At 31.7% G+C, this 6987-nt stretch overlaps 1 long non-coding RNA gene and 1 pseudogene across 10 annotated transcripts; one reads left to right on the top strand and one right to left on the bottom strand.

Annotated features, from left to right (window-relative positions):
* The first annotated feature begins 249 nt into the window (after nucleotides 1-249).
* On the top strand, nucleotides 250-2489 carry LOC111920012 (transcription initiation factor IIA subunit 2-like; annotated as a pseudogene).
* A 371-nt stretch (nucleotides 2490-2860) lies between these two features.
* Nucleotides 2861-6540, bottom strand: LOC111919985 (uncharacterized). Of its 10 annotated transcripts, none has more exons than XR_006190555.2 (5): nucleotides 5976-6539; nucleotides 5304-5899; nucleotides 5128-5218; nucleotides 3557-4308; nucleotides 2861-3099 (listed from the first exon to the last, which is right to left on the bottom strand). It is a non-coding gene; the product is annotated as an uncharacterized LOC111919985 (long non-coding RNA). The 10 variants fall into 10 exon arrangements; XR_006190554.2 differs by having other exon boundaries at nucleotides 5138-5218; XR_006190552.1 differs by having other exon boundaries at nucleotides 3557-3645; nucleotides 3771-5899; nucleotides 5976-6540.
* Nucleotides 6541-6987: the final 447 nt, after the last annotated feature.

Genomic DNA, 6987 nt, shown 5'->3' with positions numbered 1-6987 from the left:
ATATATATATATATATATATATATATATATATATATATATATATATATATATATATATATATATATATATATATATATATATATATATAGATAGGTTCGGGTATTCTAACTAAGTATTGTATTATTGTATGCAAATAATAAAAAAAATAATAATTAAATAAATCAATAAGGATAACTAAGGTAATTTGAGAAATAACTTCCACAAATACTTACTATAATTTTACTAGTTACTTGATTTTAACCTAATTCCCCCCTTTTATAAACGACCTACTAATCTGATCAATCTTCCCCCCTTTTGCAGGTGCGCTTCGTCTTTCGATTTGCGAAGAGGGATGAGTCTCTGGGTCGACGAGAACGAAGGAAAGGAAAATGTGAGGACCTAGGGGGTTTGGCTAGACCGAAGGATGAAGAAGAACAAAGCAGCAAGCTGCTGTCGATTCTCGGTGGCTGAAGTCGATCCCCGACAGACCTTCATCTCTGATTTGGGTCGACTTCTTTGGTTGATCAGGAATGAAAGACGAAGGCAACAGTAGGGGTTATTTGCTCCGGTAATTCCTTGTCCCTATCTTCTTTCTATTTTGGATCCTTGGCTTTGATTTCAATAGAAATGGAACAAAATAGCTTGTTTTTTCTTTCCTTTTTTTGGCTTTTTTTTCTTTGAATAGGGTAGCTCGGTTGCTTCGTATCATAACACTACAAATGTCATGTTTAATTTGTGTCATTTTGCAAATCGAAGTACGCATGAACGAACTTCATATTGTGTATGAGTGAATTTCTAATTCAGGTTCAGAATTTTATGGCGGACTTGTGTATATTTCTGTAAAAGTAGTAGTTTTTTATTCCTTTTGATGGATGAGAAATGAGAAATTAGTTTTTTCTTTCATTTTATACAACATGATAATTATGTTGAGATTCGATTTAACAGGTTGTTGATTAAGAAGAGAAATCAAATGGTGACATTTGAGTTGTATCGTAGGTCAACAATTGGAATGTGTTTGACTGAAACTTTAGATGAGATGGTATCAAGTGGGATTCTCGGTCCTAAGCTTGCTATCCAAGTTCTTGTTCAATTTGATAAGGTCTCTTAACTCTTCAGAGCTTTTTTTTTAACTATGTGTTAATTCAGTGTGAAGGTAGTATGTATATTGATGATTATTTAATCTATGAGATATCATGTTTCATTGGTTGTAGTCAATGGTTGAAGCTCTGGACAATCAGGTTAAGACCAAGGTCTTTATTAAGGTAAATAATTTCCATCTCTTGAATTCTTGTGTTGAAAAGAAAGTGTAATGCTTCATGAAAAAATTACCATTATATTCTTTACATTCCAATTAACAAATGTCATAATGTTCATCAATTTTAACATGAGATAAGTTAAATAAGGTAAAGAGTTGATTTCTTGATATTTTGAGTCTCAGGTTTTGGCTTAAGCAAAACCCATTCGAAAAGAAAGAACCTAATAAATGACGATTATACCCTTGGTGTATGGATGCTGATGTTTTTGCTTATATAATGACACAGGGGCATTTGCACACGTACTGATTCTGTGACAATGTATGGACATTCATTCTTCAAGATGCTCTGTTCAAGTATGATGAATGTCAGGAAAATGTTGGAAGGGTGAAGATAGTGGCATGTGACTCAAAATTGCTTGTTCAATGAGAAGATTATGCGCTTTGGTAAATTTTTAAGCTTAGAATCAATCAATGAATGAATGTTAATGAATGAAATATTATGGGGTTTGTTCCTCTGTTGTAAACTTATCATGGAACAGAGTGAATTCCAAACAATTTCCCCATAAAATCACTCACTTGAGTCACTCTAATTAGGTGTGAGTTCTCATTAATCAGCATTTTCTTTTTCCTATTTCAGATAGGGGAAGTAATTGATGGGCCTGATGATGGCAATGGCATGAAGCGCCCAGTTCTTGATGGAGTACAATATGATTATGGTCAGCCTTTTGACTTTTGACTTATTTTTTTGTATTCTTTTGTACTGATACCACAAAAACTTGTAAATCAGTTTTTAATGTGGATATTGGAGATGGTGAACCTATTCGCAAATTGCCATATTCTATTGATGCACATAATTCCGATTCTGTTGGAATGAAATCATGAATTCCAATTCTATTGGAATGGAATCATGAATTCCAATTATGTTGGAATCTAAACTACAATTTGGTTTTGTTTTGACAGAAGTTAATGCTTGAAGAACGGACCACAAATTTGAAAGTGATTCTACGCATTCTCAGAGAATATTATTCTTACATGATTTGATTCATGACAGTTATTTTCGTTAAATGTCTAATTTCATGGATGATCAAGGAAAGAGTTATTCTTCTGATAGAATAATCAATAGAATGATAGGAGTATGTGTAATAATATATTCTTCTAGAATATTCAGGTCGAATAATATACACATTTTTATTTGTTATTAGTGAGTATTTTATTGTCATAGACTATTATATAAAGTTTTTACATTTTTAAGAATGTAATGAAAAAATTGAAGTTGTATCCAAAAATGTGTTATTAGTCGGTGTTGGCATTCTCATAGAATATCATTCTAATAGAAATATGTATCATAAAATTTGTAGAGAATATAATTCTAACAGAATAAAATCGAGTATAATTATAAAAATTACGTTATAATTAAAATTAAAGTAATTAAAAAAATTAGAATTTTAAAATCAAGAGTTAATTATCCCAAAAAATATGGAATTTTCCTTTTTCAAGTTTATCTTAATTGTCTAAAATACCCTCAGAATGAAATTAGATGGTGTTTTTTAATTATCTTTAATTTACTAGTATATATTAATCACTTTCTTAAATTAAGTAAAATGAGTGGCCCACACATCTATGCATACAATAACACAATAATTAGTTTAAATAGAACTAGAAAGGTGACCCCCACGTTGCGGGGGTCGGAAGGTGTCGCTTTTGTATGCAAGTATAGTACATTGTTCTAATTGGTAGCTACAGTAAAGTATGTTGCTATTTTCTACGTTTCTCCCATTTACAAATACACAAATATGTTGTAGTATGCTATGATATAATGACCCCTTTGCGTTGCAAAGTAAATAGCAAGTGCGGCAGCAACACCCTATTAAAAAAAGTAAAGTATTACCTCTCGGATATTAAATAAAGCAATGGCTAAGGCTAGGTAGGTTATTGATAGTCAAACATTCAAAAATAGCCCGTGTCGACTATAAGTTGGACACATGACATGATAAAAGAAGTGTTAATTAATGCTGCTTGTAAGTTTTATTTAATCCAGTGCCACATTTTCAATACTGTCTTCCTAGATATAAAAAAATACATATGTTTTCATTTAGCTTGAAATGGAAATTGCATATCATGTCATACCCCTATTCAATTGAAATAAAAATTTAAGGAATTGATAAACAAATCAATTACAATAGTACATGTGGTTATTGGGAAATAAAGAAATTACACACCATTAGTAACAAAAAAAATTATTTTTATAAGAAAAAGAACGAATATCCATGAATATAATGCATTCACGTTCATGAAATTAGAATTACAACTAAAAAAATTACCTGATATGCAAAGTAGAAAACATTTTTTATGCCAACTTTGATGTTGTAGAAGCAATATCGGTGACAATTTCAATAACCTGTTGATGGACCTACAATTTGTAATAGAAAAACAATACACAAATAAGAAACTGGAGTCTAATAACTTATACATAAATGAAAAGAGCCTAGTAAGCTATCATAAGATTAGAATAAGACAGTGAGATAGTGAAATAACATATATAAATTCAAGCTCCTCCATTCTTTGCTTCCCAATTGGTAGCTGAGGGTAAAATTGAAAATCACATCATCTTATTTGGAATATGCACAAAATGCCCAACCTAATTCATAACAAATTACAACAATAATCACCACAAAGATTACAAAACTACATAATAAAGGGTATATTTGGAAGATCACATTGATTCTGTAAGTCCTTGGTTTCAACTCGTGAAGTTTCAATGTTTTCAGCAACGTTTCGTGTGACACTGATGGATTTGAAATATACATGCCTTGTAAAATCGAACAAACTAATAAGGCAACTGTCCACTCACCATCTTACTCCTCATCTCAAACTTTTCACTACAATTTTAGCTCATTATAATTAAAAACTTAAAAATGAAAAATGAATTACGGAAATGGAAATTAAAGAGTGTACCCTTTCAAATCAGAATCTGAAATCACCTTTAGGATGTGATCGTAACCCTCAGGTTTCTTCGCTTCAGGGTCCTAGATGAAGTCCTTGTCATGTGAAATTTCAACTTGTCATCTAGGACCTTTTTCATGGGAAAATTATTATTACAAGTTTATATATACATATGTATATCTAACAACTAAAAAAATAATATCATATCGATTTTGAAGCTGTCATATGTGACCTCCTAAATGACGTATGATATTACTTGACTTGAACCTCTATTAGTTCTGGTGAAAAAAATTGATTTTCCTTCTACACCAGAGGGAACATATGTTGATGGATGTTGTCATCAAGAACAGGGGAAATCCACAAAAAAATCCATATGACAACATGAAAAGCAGAAAGAATCAAAAGTAAATGCATATGAAGAAACAATTTCATACCTTAATTTGAACAATCGGATCCATATTCATTTGGTTAAAAATGTATCCATTTCATTCCCATTTTATTGATTTTAAGACGTTATTCAAGTTGACTTAATCTATTATTCACTTTGACATCTGTAACTTTTATGTACAAATACTATTTCTTAGCTACTAAATCTTTTTTTTAATTAGATCAAATTACCTATATTTTATATTCACAACATTCCATCTATAATTTATAAAGATACAATCACTATATATCAGTTACAAAACCTATGAAAATTTGGTAAGTTTGTAAGCCTGATCACAATAGAAAAACAGACATGCTTGATAAAAAATATATAAAAGTTGTTTAGGAAGACAAAAAATAAAGAATAACTATAAATTCATAACAACTTATTAGAAACCAAACATGCAGAATGGAAACAAATAAATAAGCACACAATTGTTATGAGATAAATCCACTTGACTGAAATTTGTCAATGGATTTTGTGGTAATAAACTTGTGAACTACAATAAGAAACAAAAAATACCATCTTGTACCGTATATACGTAATTTCCTTAGCTGCATACAACTCTTTCTTTGGTGGAGAAACCATAAATTTTAGAAATTGAAAGCAACATCTGGAGACATAATAACATATGTCATATAAGCATCAACTTGTATCTTCTCAAACATTTAAAATAAAACATGATATATAATTCTCACCTGAATCTTGGATAATGATATTATGATATCAAAACCTGAAATAGAACCACTGACAACCCAATATTGACATGATTTTGATGTATTAGAAGAGTCCATTGACACAGGATTGTCCAGTTCTATGAAACAACTTAATTGTTTCAAAACGTATGTATGAATCTCTTCAACTGTAGTGATATTTTCACTATGGGCAACTGGTAATAAAAAAACCCAAAATTGATAAATTGATCGATTTTATCTTTTTGAGTTTCAAAGTGAATGATAAGTTAATAGATAGATATTTCAAAATGTTTTTCAATTTACAGGAAGAAATGGAAAGGGAATTTCAGTATATTAGGAAAAAATAATACTTCAACAATTAGAGCTAACCATGTATCTGTCGCCCCTGCACTTACCAGACAACCAAAAACAATTGAAGAATAAAAAAATTGATTAAAATCCTAATAACATTATAGATTTCTCTGGTGAGATCAAGAAATTTACCTTGGGTGAAGAGTAAAAAAGATAAATAACATGAATTTAGATGAGAAAAATAAAACTCAAGTTACTTGAAAACAATCAGAAGTCGGACACACGGAATTAGAAACCATGAGCGGAACCTGCATCAAACACCAATAACAATCAGAAGCCATTAATGGGTAGAATCGATTTCGAAAAAACAGGTTATGACGACACCTGGAGAAAGAGAAGACGAAATTTGAAATCAATCCAAAGAAATTCCAGATAAACAAAGGTGAAGAAGGAAAACCAAAACTAAAAGAAAAAGAGGGTGGAAGACAGTGCGTTTGTGGTCTCCGTACACGTCCAAACGAGAAATTCACAGGTAATCCTTCAACAGATTTAGGGCTCGAAGACGGATCGTACATCATCATCATGATTGCCGTCGTTCTATTCCCATCGTCACCGACAAATATTGTAGAAATTAACATGGAGCGGTGGGAAGCACGGATCAGGCAGTGGTTGCCAGTGTAGGGAGCCCAGGATAGAAGCTTCGTGTGTTTCTTTAAAAAGGAACAGCAACAGATGTAGAAGGCGTGAAGCAGAACCTTTGGCCGTCACAACCCCGAATCTATAAAGCCTGAGATGAAGAAGAAAAGTAGAGATAGAAGCGATCGGGTTCAATAGAGAAGAAGTGAGAAGAAGAATCGAGAGTGTAATAAGAATAGAGAGAGATGAAGCGGTGGTAGTGATAAGGATGAGTACATACAGAATAGATGGTCGGTGTAGAAGGATCTGGACGAATTGTATTTTCCAACACAAAAGAAGTCGGCTAGATCAGCGAATAGATTAGTGAAGGATAAAAATGCAAATGAAGCAAACTATAGGGACCAGGAATGACATAAATGAGCAATCTAAGTAGAAGGGCTGAAATTGACAAAAAAGGGCTGTGTTTACTGTTAAAAAATTTCACAATCTTAATATATATATATTGTAACATTCGAGTTCCATTAATGTTTTTAAACTCTTAACCTAGGGGTCTTATAGTCTATAAGAAAGTAGAAGGATGACGCAAATTTAGATTTAATTAGGGATCTGAGATTATGTATTTAATTGTAAAAGAAGTGGGACGCCTTTTAATAGGCATGACGCGCCTCTGGTCTAGTAGACTGAACATTTTAATTAGGGTTTTGGGGGTATTTAAAGGTCTTTTAACCACTAGAGTTAGCTCAATGTCGACTTAATGGAC

This window comes from Lactuca sativa, chromosome 4 (assembly GCF_002870075.4).
Source record: "Lactuca sativa cultivar Salinas chromosome 4, Lsat_Salinas_v11, whole genome shotgun sequence".
NCBI classification, from domain to species: domain Eukaryota; kingdom Viridiplantae; phylum Streptophyta; class Magnoliopsida; order Asterales; family Asteraceae; genus Lactuca; species Lactuca sativa.
The sequence above is the reverse complement of the archived record's forward strand: the minus strand, read 5'-3'. Positions and strand labels throughout refer to the sequence as shown.